This window comes from Rhipicephalus microplus, unplaced genomic scaffold (genome assembly GCF_043290135.1).
Source record: "Rhipicephalus microplus isolate Deutch F79 unplaced genomic scaffold, USDA_Rmic scaffold_13, whole genome shotgun sequence".
NCBI lineage: Eukaryota > Metazoa > Arthropoda > Arachnida > Ixodida > Ixodidae > Rhipicephalus > Rhipicephalus microplus.
This window is the reverse complement of record NW_027464586.1, coordinates 34,083,377-34,101,462: the sequence shown is the minus strand read 5'-3', so window position 1 is coordinate 34,101,462 and position 18,086 is coordinate 34,083,377. Positions and strand designations below refer to the sequence as shown.

The window sequence follows — 18,086 nt, the reverse complement described above, 5'->3', positions numbered from 1 at the left end:
AAAAACGACATGGCAGATTACCGTCCCCTGTCTATACTGCCAGTCATGTCAAAGGTGTTAGAAAAAGTTATTTTAAATCGTCTTACAGATTTTGAAGAGAAGCACAGTCTCTTAAACACCTCACAGTTTGGCTTCCGCAAAGGACTTAGTACGGAGTTCGCATTGCTAAAACAAAAAGAGTCACTTTTGGCAGCGCTAGAACAAGGAGAATTGGTTCTTGGGCTGTTTATTTATTACTCTAAGGCTTTAGATCACATAAATCACCAAATTCTAATTAAAAAGCTTGACCGTTACGGTTTTCGAGGGAATGCTGCGCACCTAATTACGTCTTATCTGGAACATCGGAAACAAAGGGTTCATATCGACGACTGTTTTTCCGATCTATTGCCTTTATCTTCTGGTGTACCACAGGGGAGCATCTTGGGACCATTTCTTTTTAATATCTATATTAATGACGTGGTCAGCATTAGCCCTAGCGCTGAATTTATTATTTATGCTGATGACACCAGCATATTTTTACGAGGAAATTCGGCGGACAAATTAGTTGGTGAAGCAAATTTTGTATTGTAAAACCTAAATAGCTGGACTGAGAAAAACCATTTTAAAATAAACACGAGCAAAACCAAATCTGTAATATTCAGAAGTAAAAATAAGAAGGTAACATTGACGCAACAAATACTGCTGAATTCGACCCCGGTTGATATTGTACCCAACATTAAAACACTAGGAGTGGTCTTCCAGGAAAACCTTTCTTGGAACGAGCACATCGACACAATATCAAGTAAGTTATATCAAATAGTGGGACTAGTCTACCGGAATCACCTGATCCTTCCGAGACATGTAATGATATTAATTTACAACTCTTTATTTTCCTCAAGAATTAACTATTGCCATCTAGTTTGGGCATCCACTAGTCAATAAAACATACAAAAATTGTATTGTCTGCAAAAAAGATTTCTACGTGCTGTAGAGGACGTGCCTTCACATTTTCACACCTACCCGTTGTTTGAAAAGTATAATGTAATGCCTTTTAAGAAGATCTACAACTTTAGATTAACGAAAGCCTATAAACAAGAATTAAAGGGGAAACATGTATTCTTGACTGAACTTGCCAACCTTAAAAGAAATTGTCAGCCTTATAAAACGCGAAACTGCAAAATTTGGACTGTTAAAACTTGTAGAACAACATATGGGCGACATACGTTAGGAAACAGACTTTCGAGGCTACTAAATGCTTTATATGAATTTAACTTTCAGCTGGAAACCAACACTTTCAATGCAATACGTTCCTTTCTTGCAAATAATTACATTGACACTATATAATATCTCGCGCATGCCTATTAGTGTCAGCTATAGAGAATATGTCGGTGTACGCTAGGCATGGCGATTTGTAACCACCTCATATTTTCTCATATTTTCTTTCGGTCGTGTATTGAATGATTTGTGCAATTATATATATATATATAGTGTACTCTATGTAAATTAAAAAGTTATGTTAATCTGTATGCATGTATTATGAAGGTAATCTATATGTACTGAGCTATTTAGTACATCCGTTGGTGTATATTTTCTTTTGTGTATGGTTTGTACGCAAGACGTGGTTATTTGTAGTGGGCTCACATTTTCCTTCGGGTCCTGTACTAAGTGATTTATCTGTTCAGTACATATTTTTTTTCTTGTTGTTATTGTTGTTGTTGTTATTGTTGTTGTCTGTTTATGTACTGAGAACACCGTTGTACGCTGGTGCCAAAACAGGGGCCCGCAGCTTCGTCAAGCTATCCTTGCGATGGCTTTTTCTGCCGGCCTCCGGCATTGTGTACTATGTACATGATGTCAATAAAGTTCACTGTTCACTGTTCACTTTGAGAACTGGGTCGCTTACACGACCCTGAGAACCGCCGCTGTAAAAAGCCCAGGTGTTGTGTGTTTGCTGGCTCCAAAGTGGCGGCGCACAGAAAACTATGCTGAATTTGGTGGAAGCTGGCAACAGCGTGCCCCGTTGCCCGCTGGTTTTGGCTGAGTTTCTTGAAGGCACTTATTAAGATGTCTCCACCCTAAAAACGGCCGTTCATGTAGGCTCCCTACGTGGGAGTGTAAGTCAGCGCTACCAGTAGCCATGGCGATGAGTGTGGCACACTCTTTATAAGCCTGTTTGGCGTCACATAGCACATGAAGTTATTACGATAGGTGGCAGCTGACCAGTAGTCTCTCGTATGCAACCTAAAGACACGTACAAGGCTGGCAGTACGAGACCCTCGTTAAATATTATGTGAAAGAAGTGTATCCTTAAAGGCTTGTTTTTTCCTGTTCTCACACCATATTAATCACGTCTAACAGATAATTATAACAAGGAAAGTATAGGGAATTACTTGACCAAATTGTATAGTAAATGTGGAGAAAAAATAGTGGGTGATAAAATACCTTGCCTTGAGCAGCAACCTAAAATACGACCTTCGAATAACGCGTTCGATGCTCTACCCCTGAGCTATCATGGCGGTTATCCTCTCAGCCACATTATTTCGTATATATCTGAATTGAAACGTGGGAGTGTCAGTCAGCGCCACCAGTAGCCATGGCGGCTAGTGGGGCACATATGAGCCTGTTTGGCGTTTGGTTTGGCGTCACGCAGCACGTGAACTTATTACGAGCTGTCAGCTGACCAATAGTCCCTTGTTCGCAACCTAAAGACACCAAGTCTGCCAGAACGAGTCCCTCTTGAATGAATAAGGAAAAGACGTGTTCGTGTTTTCCCAACATAATAATGACATCTAATAGACAAGGAATGTAGAGGGGAAATTATATTAATGGTATAGTAAATGTGACGAAAGATAGTGGGTGAAAAGATAACTTGCCGAGAGCAGTTACCGAACCTGCGACATTCGAATAACGCGTTCGACGCTCTATCAATGAGCTACCAGTGCGGCTATCCCCCCAGCAGATGTATTGCGTATATATGTGAATTTTAACATGGCAGTATCAGTCAGCGCCACCAGTAGCCATGGCAGCACTTTTTATGAGCCTGTTTGGCGACACGTAGCGCGTGAAATATACACGAGCTGGCAGCTGACCAATATATAGTCCCTCGTGTACAACCTAAAGACAGCAAGGCTGCCTCTAAGAGCGAGAGCGCTGGCAGAGACTCACGCCAGTGACTCGACGGCGGTGTACGTAGACGCCGCCAAGCATCAATACCGACCGCACACCTACGTAGCGGTGGTTGTCCGAGCCATGGACGGCAAACTGCTTAACGCCTGCAGCGTCCGAGCAACGTCTGCGGAGCAAGCGGAGGAAGCCGCCATCGCCCTGGCGCTAAACGGCACTCCCCAAGTCACCACCATCCTGAGCGACTCCCGCACGGCCATCGCCGATTTCGGCCGCGGGAGCATTGGGACCCCGGCAGCAAGCCTGCTGCCGAGAAGCAAGTCGACCACGACACATCTACGGTGGTTCCCGGCCCACGTCGGAGCCATCCCGGGCGGAGCAGCCAACCGCAACGAAAGGGCGGACGCCGTCGCACGCGAGCTCGCGCACCGTGCGGCGCCCCCACGCCCCTCGGACGCGGAAGAAGCCGTACCCCCGGACTCGGACCCACTACTCGACTACGGCAGCATCCTTCAGTGGTACCGAGAGGGCCGCCGAACGCTTCCCGGGCCTCACCCGAGGCTGGGGCGGCGCGAGGGGGTCCTCCTGAGACAACTACAGACCGGCACGGTGCTCACGCCCGCCCTGGCCCGACACGTGTGCCCCGGACTCTACGAAAGTGCGAAGTGCAGTATCTGTGCGCGAGAACTGGCAACGCTGACACATGTGCTGTGGGGGTGTGACGCGTGTGCAGGGGGAGTGATCACCGACGTACTACCACCGGACATTGTGAACCACATAGCCTCGCCCGATCACGAGGCGCAGCTTAACGCCATCCAGCGGCTTGACGCGGCCCTGGCTCAGCAAAAGCGAACGGAGCAAACTCCTAGTAGCTCGCGCTGGGCCTGCCGTCGTTGAGGTCTAAATAGACAGGAGGGTGCGGAACCCTCCCCACGCAGGATAGCCCAATAAAGTCTATTTCTCTCTCTCTCTCTACGAGACCCTGATTATTTATTAAGGGAAAGAAGTATATATGGCTCGCTTTTTCCTGTTTTTACACCATATTAATGATATTTAACAACCAATGATGCCAAGGAAAGCATATAAGGCAAAATAATTGACTGAATTGTTTGATAAATTTGAAGAAAGAAAAGTGGGTGAAAAAATAACTTGTCATGAGCAGCGACCAAACCTGCGGCCTTCGAATAAAGCGTTCGATGCTCTACCACTGAGCTACTACGGCGGCTATCCCCTCAGCCAATGCTTTGGGTATACATGTGAATTTACACGAGGGAGTGTCAGTCAGCGCCACCATTAGCCATGGCGACGAGTGTGGCACACTCTTTATGAGCCTGTTTGGCATCACGTAGCAAGTGAACTTATAACGAGCCGGCAGCTGATTAATAGTCCCTCGTATGCAACCAAAAGACACCAAGTCTGCCAGTACGAGACCCTCGTTAATAAATAATAGAAAATAGAGTATAATTAGGCGCTCGTATTTTCGTGTTTTAGCACCATAGTAATGACATCTAACATAAAATAATGCCAAGGAAAGTATAGGGGAAATTATGACACCAAACTGTATAGTAAATGTGGAGAAAGAAGAGTGGGAGAAAAGATAACTTGCCGTGAGCGGGAACCAAACCTGTGGCCTTCGAATAACGCGTTCGATGATCTACCACTGAGCTACTATGGCGGCTATCCCCCCAGCCAATGCTTTGGTGTATATGTGAATTTACTCAGCCATCGCCACCAGTAGCCATGGCGACGAGTGTGGCACACTCTTTTTGAGCCTCTTCGGCGTCACGTAGCACGTGAACTCATTAAGAGCTGTCAGCTGACCAATAGTCCCTCATATGCAACCAAAAGACATGAAGTCTGCCAGTACGAGACCCTTGTTAATGAATAAGGAGAAGAAGTGTATATACTTAAGGGCTCGTTTTCCGTGTTTTCTCTCCATGGTAATGACATCTAACAGACAATAATGCCAAGGAAAGTATAGAGGAAATTATTACACCATATTGTAAAGTAAATATGAAGAAAGAAAAGTGGATGGAAATATAGCTTGTCGTGAGCAGCAACCTAACCTGCTGGCTTCGAATAACGTGTTCGAAGCTCTACCACCGAGCTACCAGGGTGGTATTTCCCACCATCCATTTTTTGGGTATGTGAATTTAAACGTAAGAGTGTCAGTCAGCGCAAGTGAAGTTTTTTCATTCAAATAAAGTTTTTTCATTCCATTCCATTCAGTCAGCGCCACCAGTAGCCATGGCGGCGAGTGTGGCACACTTTTTAGGAGCCTGTTTGGCGTCACGTAGCACGTGAACTTATTACGAGCTGGTATCTGACCAATAGTTTCTCGTATGCAACCTAAAGAAACGAAGTCTGCCACTACGAGACCCTCGTTAATTATTAGGGGAAAGAAGTGTATACCTAAGGAATTGTTTCTTTCGTTTTCACACCATAATAATGACATGTACCAGACAATAATGCAAAGGAGAGTATAGGGTAAATTATTAGACCGAACTGTACAGTAAATGTGAAGAAAGAAAAGTGCGTGAAAAGATAACTTGCCGTGAGCAGGAACCGAACCTACGGCCTTGGAATAACGCGTTCGATGCTAACGAGTGTCGTCATGGCTACTGCCGACGCTGACTGACACTTCCACGTTTAAATTCACATATATACCATACATGTGAATATATGGTGACGTCAGCAACCTCGGACCTTCCAACGGCTATAAGAAGCCACGTACCTCCGTCGAACTTCAGTGGGCCAGGCAGCGGCACTCAGGGCGAAATGCTCACCAAACCATTCGTCTTTGTGGTGCAGGTTAGTTCCTACTTGCCTGCGCCATGTTACCGCAGTGAAAACCGCTTTTTAGTGTTGCTGCCACGCCCACTTGGTAGCTTTTTTTCATGCATTTGTGCTTTTGGCGTGGATTTGTTAGTTTGCGGGGATATTGAAGCAAACCCAGGCCCTTCAGATAAAGAAATACTGCAGCAGCTTCTTTCAGGACGAAAACACATCACTGATATGATGAACAGTGTCTTATCAAAACAAGAAAAAATCGAAAAAGAAGTTGCTAGCTTGACTGAAAGGATGAGTTCCGTCGAAATACAGACAAAACCTTTGATTGAACTGAAAACAGATGTAAACGACTTAAAGCAAAGAGCAACACAGCTTGAGAAAGACTTTGAATTCGTGGTCAAAAAAATTGACGAGTTAGAGAACAGAAGTCGACGAAATAACTTGATTGTTTTTGGCCTAGGGGAAGAAGCTAATGAAACGACTGCTGACCTTACTGAAACAATAAAAAAGGACTTGTTTGAGGGAAAGCTGGGAGTGAATGTCAGGGGCATAGAAAGATGTCACAGATTGGGAAAAAAGAATGGCAAAAAACGCCCAGTAATTATAAAAATACTCGATTACCGAGACAAGGTAGCTATTCTGCAGAGGTGTTCCAAGCTGAAGGGCACCGAGCTGTCGATAAGTGAAGACTTTTCCGCTCGTGTACGTGATATCAGAAAAAAGTTGTGGCAAAGTTCGTCGCGCGAGCGTGCAAGTGGATCTAAAGTGAAGTTAGTTTTTGACAAAATAAGCATTGATGGAAAGTTTTTTTGCTGGGATGATAATAAGAATACAAGATATAAGTTATCTAACCAAATTAAGGTTCGGGGAAACTAGATGAACGATGCTTAGTGGTGTTAAATGTAAATTGCCGCAGTATTGTTAATAAGGCTGAGAAGTTGGAAGGCATGCTTTTAGCACATGACCCAGATATTGTATTACTAACTGAGACATGGCTACGAGATGATGTTTTTGATAGTGAGTTTGTGCCGAAAAATTACAGAGTGTTCCGTAAGGATCGAAATGGGAGGGGAGGGGGCGTTGCTATTCTTTTTAGGAATAATACACGTGTCGTAAAAATGCCAGACGTTCAAGACATAGAAAGCATCTTCTGTAAAGTGTATATTGGCAATATTAAATATCTTCTTGGTGTCGTTTACAGGCCACCAAATGCTTCCCTTGATGTTATCGCAAAGCTTAAGGATTACCTTCATTGTCACGTAAAAACCGAAGATAAATTAATCATAGCGGGAGATTTTAATATGCCAAATATGAATTGGGAAACGTTTATATCAGACCCATGTCAAGCTGCGGATACTCAAATATCCGATATCATGTTTCAATATGATTTGACGCAAATAGTCACCGACCCTACCAGAATAGATCAGGGGACGAAATCTATCCTAGATATATATCTTGTAAGTGGCAATATAAAAGAAAGCATGTTGTGCAGCGTCACAAATGGCATATCGGATCACAAGGCTGTGGTACTAAAGCTAAAGGGAGTTGAACTTAGTCAGCAGAGGATGGTGAAGAAATTTCCCAATTTTTCAAAAGCAGATGATGAATCTATAATTGATGTTCTGGCCTTTGAATATGATCATTTCAATGTAAGTAATCGTAGCGTTGAAGATCTGTGGCTTTGCTTTAAGAGAATGATTGAAGATTGTGTGCAGCGTTTTATCCCTTTAATTACAAAGAAAGTAGAGAATCACAATCCCTGGATAACAAGAGAGACGTTACAGCTGAAGCGAAAGTTGAAACGGTTAAAAAAAAGGTCGAACAAGGCTAACAGTCCTAATTTAAAAACAACTATTTGCAATATACGTGAAGAAATTAAAGAAAAATCTTTTCGTGACAAAGAAAAGTATTTTAACGAAAAATTGCCGTCATTTATTAAAACGTGTCCAAGAAAATTTTGGAAAGAGGTCACTCCGGGCACGTGCTCTACCGATGTATTTCTTTTAGATGGAAAATTAGAGAGTGATGAAAAAGCTGTCTGTACGGCCTTTAATAACTATTTCAACAGCGTCTATACAAAAGATAATAATCATCTCCCACCTTTCGATGCGAACCTACCACCAATATCAGATGTCACTATTTCTGAAGAGGGTATCTTTAATTTATTGCTAAATCTGGATGTCAAGAAATCTGTTGGACCAGATGAGATACCGAATGCCTTCTTAAAACGGTACGCAGAGTGGTGCGCGAAATATTTGTGTGTGTTATATACTAGGTCTTTGAACGAAGGTGTACTCCCCGAGGACTGGAAGATTGCCCGAATTAAGCCTCTACACAAAGCAGGTGATAAAACTCAAATAAAGAATTATCGACCAGTTTCGTTAACCTCTACAGCTTGTAAAATTCTCGAGCACATAATTCACAAACAGATTGTTACATTTCTTGATGAACACAAAGTACTAACAAAAGCGCAGCATGGATTTAGACGTGGATATTCTACCACTACACAGCTGGTTGAAACCATCCATGATTTTGCTACCGCACTAAATGAAGGTGAACAGCTAGATGCCATTTTTATGGACTTCCAAAAGGCCTTTGATAAAGTTTCACATAAAAAATTACTTCATAAATTGCAATATATCTTGAAAAATCCGAAACTTATAGTATGGATACGAGCGTATCTTGAAAACAGGCAACAATTTGTTTCATTTAATGACAGTTGTTCCAGCAAACTACCTGTGGATTCCGGCGTACCTCAGGGCTCGGTCCTCGGACCTCTTTTTTTTCTATTATATATAAATGATATAATGAATGACCTTTCTGTAAGTGTAAAGCTTTATGCTGATGATTGTGTATTATACACGAAGGTATCAACTGCTGGAGATCAGATAAGGCTCAATAATCAATTCAACAAGGTCGTCTCTTGGTGCCAGGAATGGCAAATGTCAATTAATTACAACAAAACTGTTTATATGAAAATAACACTAAAGAAAAATCCTTTATGTTATCAGTACGGCACAAATAGCGTCAATCTTACAGAAGTTGTAGAATACAAGTACCTTGGAGTATGGATAACTAATGATCTAAACTGGAACAAACACGTCGATATAACTACAGGTAAATGTCTACGGAAACTTTTTTTTCTAAAGCGATCCTTAAAATATTCTACCCCGTCTGTACGCATGTTGGCATATAAAACACTCATTCGTCCAATGTTGGAATATGCTGTAATAATATGGGATCCATTCACTAAACGTAACATTAATCAATTAGAAAAAGTGCAGAACAAGGGCTTACGTTTTATTTATAACTCCTACGGTAGAACATCCGTATCTGAATTATTGGTAAAAAGCGGTCTGCAACCCGTTGTGGACAGAAACCGCACTTGCCGGCTTAAGTTTTTCTATCAATTAATAAATGGTCATTTAAATGTTGACAATGCAGGCATTCTTCGGTATTCTTCCGGTTACGCAACTCGCAAGCGACATAGTAAAACGATAACTCCTTTACCTTCACGGATTAACTGCCACAAGTATTCGTTCTTCCCTAGAACTATTAATGACTGGAATAGCCTGACAAATGATGTCGTTTTACAGAAGAAACTGTCATTGTTTGAAAACAGCATCGCCTAAACCATCACTACACATTGCATTGTATTATTTGTTTTATTGTAATTATTGTGTTAGTCTATAACCCGTATTCTACGTGTTACGTTATTATGTGTTATGTTACTCGAAAAATTTGTTGAAATAAGCGTTTGTGAACCTTCGCCTTGTATATTCAAATCGTACGATTTATTGTGTTTTCATTATTTTTTTGTATGTACCGATTCTCGAACATTTTTTTTCCCACCCTGCCATGATCTTTCAGCTGAAGGATCGCAGTATTTATAAATAAAATAAATAAAAAAAATAAAATATATAGTAGCTCAGGGGAAAGCCGCCGTGGTAGCTCAGTAGTAAAGCATCGAAGGGGTTATTCGAAGGTCACAGGCTTGGCTCCTTGCTCACGGCAAGTTATCTTTCCACCCACTTATGTTTATTCCCGTTTATATTGCAATACGGTATAATAATTCCCTCTATACTTTTCTTTGCATTATTGGCGGTTAGATGTCATTATTATGGTGTGAAAACACAAAAAGCGATCCCTTAGGAAAGTACGTCTTTCCTTTATTCATTAACGAGGGTCTCGTGTTAGTAGACTTGGTGTCTTTAGGTTATATATGAGGGACTATTGGTCAGCTGCCAGCTCGGATTATGTTCACATGCTAAGTGACGCCAAACAGGCCAATGAAGAGTGTGCCAAACTCGCCGCCATGGCTACTGGTGTCGCTGTTTGACACTCCCACGTGGGGGCTTAGGCTCCCACGTGTGGGGGCTTAGGCAGGGGTGCCCCCTGTCACACTTATTATTCATGATGTACCTACAAGGATTAGAGGCAAAATTAGAAGGAAGTGGGCTGGGCTTCAACCTCTCTTTAGTCAAACAAGGAAAACTTATTGATCAGGCACTACCAGCATTAATGTACGCAGATGATATAGTGCTAATGGCCAACAACAAGGAAGATTTGCAGAGATTGATGGACATCTGCGGTAATGAGGGAGATAGGTTAGATTTTAGATTCAGTAAGGAAAAATCAGCAGTCATGAGTTTCAATGACAACGAAGGTAGTGAGCTTAGGATACAGGAGGTCACGCTTGAGATAACAGATAAATACAAATATCTGGGCGTATGGATAAGCAATGGGACCGAGTACCTGAGGGAACACGAAATATACATGACGACTAAAGGTAACAGGAATGCAGCAGTGATGAAAAATAGGGCACTGTGGAATTACAATAGGTATGATGTTGTGAGAGGAATATGGAAAGGGGTCATGGTTCCTGGGCTGACGTTCGGCAATGCGGTCTTGTGCATGAGATCAGAAGTTCAAGCAAGATTAGAAATTAAGCAACGTGGGATAGGTAGGCTTGCTTTAGGAGCTCACGGGAATACACCAAATCAGGGAGTACAAGGTGATATGGGATGGACATCATTTGAGAGCAGGGAAGCTAGCAGCAAGATAAAATTTGAGAAGCGATTGAGAGAAATGAAGGAGGAGCATTGGGCTAGGAAGGTTTTCAGCTACTTGTACATGAAGAATGTCGGTACAAAATGGAGGAAGCGAACCAGGAAGTTGACTGGTAAATACTTAGAAAACAGCAGGAGGCCAAACCAAAAAGAACTATCGGTTAAGAAGAAAGTGAAGGAAATGGAGACTGACATGTGGAGAATGGGCATGATTAAGAAGTCCGCACTAGAGATCTATCGAGCTTTTAAGCAGGAAATTGCCAAGGAAAGGATCTATGATAATACTCGGGGTAGTTCTCTACTGTTTGAGGCAAGGACGGAAGTACTGCGAACCAAGACATATCGGGCCAAATACGAAGGGGTAGACACAGTATGCAGTGCGTCTGGAGAAGAAGAAGAAACTGCCGAACACCTGATAATGTTCTGTAAAGGGCTTCACCCTATAGTTCAGGATGATGGCGCAGAGTTTTTCAAAGCACTGGGGTTTAGGAACCGGGAGGGCAAAATAGACTTTAAGCAAGTAGACTTAACTAGAAGGAGGTTATCTGATTGGTGGCTAAAGTCAAGACAAGAGTGAAAATTAAACTCTTCACTGCAAAGTACGAATCCTCAAACTCACTTTTTAAGGAAAAAAAAATAAATATAGTTTTGGGTTAATTAAGTATTACGGCTTGGTGGCACTAGCCACTACCCGATCTAAAGAGTACAGCCATATCCATCCATCCATGTTTAAATTCACATGTATACCCAATAAAGTGGCTGAGGGGATAGCCGCCGTGGTAGCTCAGTGGTAGAGCATCGAACGCGTTATTCGAAAACCGAAGGTTTGTTTCCTGCTCCTGCCAAGTTATCTCTTCATCCACTTTTCTTTCTTCACATTTACTATACAATTCGGTAAATTATTTCTCCTATACATTCCTGGACAATATTGTCTATTAGATATTTATTTATTTATTTAGAAATACTGTCAACCCTCTATGATGGTCATTACAGGAAAGGTACGACACATTACAAACAAATTGGGGATATAACTATACATCCCCCAATGATAAAGCAGGTATACATATATACAAATCCGTGAAAGCTCTGCATTCCAAACGAAAAACACACCCTGATTCGCAATTCAACGAATAACAATCGTAATAATATTTACAATAAATCACATAAACGTAAATGAAGTAAATGCACAAATTCATTAACATCACCCGCATTGCCTATATTACTCGGTAACCCACTCCAACCTTCAATGACATCGGGGAAGAAAGTATGACTGTACGCCTTTGTTCGGGCAAAATAAGGTTGCAGTACTCGTGTATGGTTTGCCCTCTCGCTTCGTTACCCAGGTTGTTCTATGTAGTCATTTCTGTTATATTTAAACTCACTTTCTAACAATTTAAAAAGAAACTTTAATATATTTTTGCGTCTGCGCTTGTGGAGCGTCTTTAGATCATATAGTTGTAGCATTTCTGTGACTGAATCGTTCTGCTTATATCTCGAGCATATAAAGCGAGCTGCAAGTCGTTGTATGTGTTCAAGTTTATTTACAAGCACTTGTTGGTGGGGACTCCAGACAATACTGGCTTATTCCAGTATCGGCCGTATGAAAGTTTTAAAAGCAAGAAGTTTTACCTCCATACTAGCACCCTGCAGTTTTTTTCTTAATATGTACAATTTTTGTGAGGCCCTAGAGCAAATATTATCAATATGTGTGTGCCACTTTAGGCTATGCCAATACACTGCACGCCAAACTGAAATGCCAATACACTCCACGCAAGTACAATAAAACCACTCATTGGCTCTCACCACGTCGGAGACTCAGTGGCCTTCACTAACGTCAAGACCTACGGTAGCGCCATCATCACATAGTGCCCCAACCCCCAATGAAGAAAACAAGAAGATGGACAACGTGGATGCCAAGGATATGCTTAAAAATTTGATGGGTTTGATGCGCAAGATCCTCAGCAGCCTAAACACTCCCGCTGCTAAGGTGGCTGTGCAGCTACTTGAGGTTTTGGAGCCTCTTCTACTGGTTCTTCAGTGAGTGAACATTTCATTGATGTTCGAAGAACGCATGCGCCAGTCGCTTGTTATGCAATGGAATGCTCGTGGCCTACGTGGCCGTCTGTCAGACTTCAGACAATGGGTTTTTAAATATCGATTTCCTGTTATCGTTATATGTGAACCGAATATGGTTTCAACTTTTCGTATATCTGGATATATCCAGATTTGGTCCCGCAGTGATCAACGCACGAGCAAAGTTCTCGTTTGTATAAGCCGTGATTTGACGTTCTTGAGACATGAAGTCACGTCGCATACCAGCAATGATTACGTGAGCCTGACTATAACACATAAAAAGCGGACATTCACAGTAATAGGAGGATACATACACCCAAGCGCACAGATGGACTGCTTCCACCTGGGGACCATTCTTCAAGCAGCACAAAGGCCACATATTGTGATTGGCGATTTTAATTCACATCATCCTCTCTGGGGTAGCACTACAACGAATTATCGCGGAAGGGATTTGGCCAATTTTATATGCAACTATGGACTAAGCGTACTCAACGACGGATCACATTTGTTCGTGGCACATCCTACAGCAGCTGTCTCGACCTCTGTTTCGTTTCCCGAAGCCTTCTGTCTTCCGCATGTTGGAGAACAGATTTGGACACAGCGATATAGAAAAATTGTCAGCCCAAAAATCTCACGGGGCAGTAAATTTCCGTCATCAACTATTCTGGGAAAATAACTGCATTTGTAAGCATTATTTCGTGCAAATATGGGTGCAGAGGATTGATCATGTTTTAGGCGGGTATTCTTAGTAGTGGCTGGCTGAACGCAACAAGGTACATTTAAGGCAACTTTCCCTCCCATAACTTTGTATAGAAATGTTAAACAAATAAACTTTCTTGTTTCTAACAAAAGAATTCAGCATATTGATGACAACTCCAGTTTGAAGCATCGCACAAATAGCCGATAAAAATCACAGCATATCCCCGAGGTGAATGATGATGAGTGGGCAAAGCGTGTGGACGAACGGACGCATGGACGGACGGATGTATGCACACAAGGATGGACGGATAGACGCATGGAAGCATGGACAGACTGACGGACGCTTTGTCCACTCATCATTCACTCCGTTCATATGGTATGACACCGTTTTTATTAACATCCAATGCAATGCAAATGGCTACTACGACAACTACGTCGACACGGTACATACGACCCACGGCGAAAGGAGTTTCGCCCCTAAAGAACACTTATGTTGATTAGCAGGCCGAAACAATATTTCAAATGCAGTATTCGGCGAAAGATGCCTTGCCTCGCAAAGAACGCTGTTCTTTGTTGGAACGAAGTTTTTTCGACCGATGTTGTGGGCGGTACTTTCTCAAGGGGGATTTTGTTGGGACTAGAGCTGTGCGCCGCCGCGCCACGCCGTCGCCATCGCCCATATTCGCTCACGCCGTTCGCACCGCCGCCGAAGTTCCAAGAGAGACCACGTCGCCGCCCCCGCCGCCGCCGCACAATATTTTGCGGTGCGCCACCGTTTGTCCTACTTTTGCCCGAGCGCAGAATTTCGGCATAAAATGCATCACTTCAGCTTCTTTTCTGCAAGTTTAAGAGAGAAAGAGAGATTGTATGAAGAAAGGCAGGAGGTTAACCAGAAAGCAAGTGTCTGGTTTGCTACGCTGCACTGGGGAAGGGGAAACGGGAGACAGAAAAGTAAGGAAAAGAGAATTAGAGAAAGAGAGCGGGACTGGCAGGAGCGAAAACACACAAACACACTAAAACATCACAAACGTTCGACGACGTGAGTCGAACGCAAATCTTAAGAAGGGCCTTCGTCGCTTTTTGGTGTGAAACTCGATCTTTCTGGTATTCCAAAATTAATTTTTCGAAAAGCGTGCAGGTTTAAGATTTGTGAGAGTGACATTCACGGTGTCGGGACTGCCCTCTTGTTTACGTGTTTACATGCGCTGTCGATGTAGGAGCCATAAAACAGCTTCTGAAGATACACAGTCGAGCGTGTTATTCTCTCTTGGCAATTCTCGTTCTTTAAGCGCCCTTCTTGACGCCAGAATAATGATTCACGTGACATGGTTAGGGCACATACACAAGAATGGTTTATATACGAGAAATATGAGTTGTAAATTGTTTTCTACCCTGCTTTGCCATTCACTCGCCACCCGCCACCCCAGTTCTGCCTCGCGTCTCACAGGATTATTATGAGTGATCAACTTGTGATTTCGCTGCATTGTGTGCGTTTCCGATTGCACAAGTGTAAACGAGAAGTGTGTAGGCAATAAGCTCGAAATTCTGATAGATTCAATGCTTAACGCTTGCATTGCTCCACATCTTTTATGAAGGTAGAAATGTCAAAGAGAGTGCAAGAGTTGCAGTAAACAGAGAGTAGTCCGGTCTAATTCAGGACGAAAGCAAAGGAAAAGGCTCCGAAATTTTATTCTCTGAATGGACGAACTCTTTACAGCGAAGAAAACCCAGCTCTCCATAACAAAGACCAGCCTGCATAAATGGTATTTGTATATTTTTTATTGCGAGAAGAATTACCCAACCATGTCAGCCCAACCATGTCGTCGTTTATGCACGCTCTCGCTCATCTATGACCGACATGTTTCCTGTGGCGTCTGTCGCTTTCCAGATGGCGTGCGACATTGAAACAAAAATCATTACACCCTTCTTATCATTGTCGAGCAGACTACTGCGTGAACATGCGCTCTTTTGCACATTCTTCTCTTTTTTTTTTTTTTTCCCCTTGTAGTTATTTTATTTGTCCTAAACTGAAACATTTTTTCACCCTGTGGTCCATGTATTTTCTTACCAGTATTTTCAACTGTATTATCGTGTGTGTTTTACTGGAACCTGTTGTTTCTTGTTTCACATACTGAAAAGATTGTTCAACACTGTTTTTAGTTTTATTCCACAGATTTGTTTGGAACCGTTCTCACAGATTGTTCATCATTTTCTTTTGTGTACAATCCACTCCTGCCTATGGCTTGTAAAGCAAGTTGGCAGTATTAAATAAATAAATAAATAAATAAATTATATGGACGCGTTCTACAGGCTTTCATCAATCCGGTCATTCTCCACATAAAGTCCAAATTAAGTACTTTTGTACGCACAACATATCCTGTTTCCGCGAAAAAAAGTTCATGAGTGCTATAGCGAAGCACACTGCTGAAGCATAGACGAAACAAGCTGGCCATCTTCACCACATGGACAGCGCATGTCATAACATCACTCCGCGTGCGATGCTTATATACCGCCGATTGTTCCTAGACCGGAAAGGAAGCCCTGTCTGTTTTTTGCTGGACGAAGGAGTGGAAAGGGATACTCAGATAGGAGGCTGCGTGGCTCAATGCGCATCTGGGAACTTAGAACATGTTTACCCGCTACCACGAATAGACGATGCTCTTGACTGTTTACAAGGCGCCGAGTACTTTACATCCTTGGATCTGCGTTCTGGGTATTGGCAGGTGCCAATGGCTGAATGTGATCGCCCTAAAACAGCCTTTGTAACGCCGGATGGCCTATATGAGTTCAAAGTCACGCCGTTTGGGTTCTGCAAAGCGCCTGCCACATTTGAGCGCATGATCGATACCATCTTGCGTGCCCACTAGTGGAAAATTTGCTTGTGCTACCTGGACGACATCGTAGTCTTTTTATCTGATTTCCCGACACACCTTGTTCGTCTCTACGAGATTCTGACTTGTCTAACTTCTGTAGGCCTACAACTTAACACCAAGAAATGCCACTTTGCAGCACGGAAGCTAACCATCTTAGGACACGTCATCTCAAAATACGGCGTTCTTCCAGATCCCGACAAGCGTTGAGCTGTTACCGAATTCCCAAAGCCTGCATTGCTGTAGCCCTGAGAAGTTTCGTCAGCCTCTGCTCCTACTATCGTCCCTTCGTGCATAACTTTGCGTCCATCATCGCACCTCTGATGAGTCTGCTTTCCACCAGCAAAGGCATCTCTGCAGGGTCATCTGCATGTGACGCCAGCATTTCGTCAGCTGAGTCGCCTGTTGACGTCTCCACCTATCTTTCATCCCTACGACCCCACAGCTCTTACAGAAATTCGCATCGATCCAGGTGGCATCGGTCTTGGTGCAGTTTTGGCACAACGAAAAGACACCCAAGCTGAATATGTCTTCGCATACACAAGTCATGCTCTCAAGACGGCTGAATTAAATTACTTAGTGACAGAGAAGGAGTGCTTGGTGATAATCTGGGCGTTGACGAAGTTTCGCCCGTACCTTTACGGCCTGTGAGGGATAAGGTTCGGGCAATCACGGCAACTTAAATAATCGTTGTCGAGACTGACGAAGACATTTGCAACTTGAGTTATAAGGCTTTAATGCCACGAAAAAAGAAAAAAAACGATAAAGAAGCTTGGCGTGTTACATGGCAACAGCGAAGAACTGCCTTTAGTACGAGCACGACACACGTTCTCGAAAGACAAGGTCTGACGCTTAGCGTAGTCCCCCACTGCACTACACAAGGTTTGAAACACTTCACCGTGTGACGTCGAAGGCAGATGAGTCGATGCGTTGCGTTGCGTCTTACGCCGACATCAGCGATGCCTCAGGCATGGTCGGAGCGGAGCGTGAGGCAGAGTCGATGTGTGGCAAGCACGTCCCGGACAGCCAGTAGTAGGCCCAGGTCTGGAAACCGCCCGGATCCGAGTACAACGGACCGGCGTCGGCTGCTGGATCACACGGTAGAAGGGAGCCAGGCTCGTGCGGACCACAGGCACAGGTAGGCTTCGGGACCACGACCCGACGAGCGCTTCAGCCTGCCACTGTTTCGTTCCGATCCTTCTTCTCGAACGCCCCGTCGTCGTCTTCCTCTTCCCTCTCTCCATGGCTTGGCTTGACTTTGACGACACGATTCCGCCTTTTCCTTGTCTCATCGTCATCTTCGTCGGCGTACGGCACAGCACAAACTCACAAACATCGCGCACCAGATGAACCTACCGCGCATATCATGACAAAAGTCCCCCCTTTCAAAAGTTTTTTTTTTCTTTTTTTTAAAAAAACTGTCCAAAGTGCGCGGGAGACAGGACTTACGACAAACAAATGTACAGAACTGTTGCACCACGAG

At 43.3% G+C, this 18,086-nt stretch overlaps 1 protein-coding gene across 1 annotated transcript in view; it reads left to right on the top strand.

Moving 5' to 3' along the window:
• Positions 1-18,086, top strand: part of Gdi (GDP dissociation inhibitor) — a 181,765-nt gene that overhangs the window by 569 nt on the left and 163,110 nt on the right. The window lies entirely within an intron of this gene.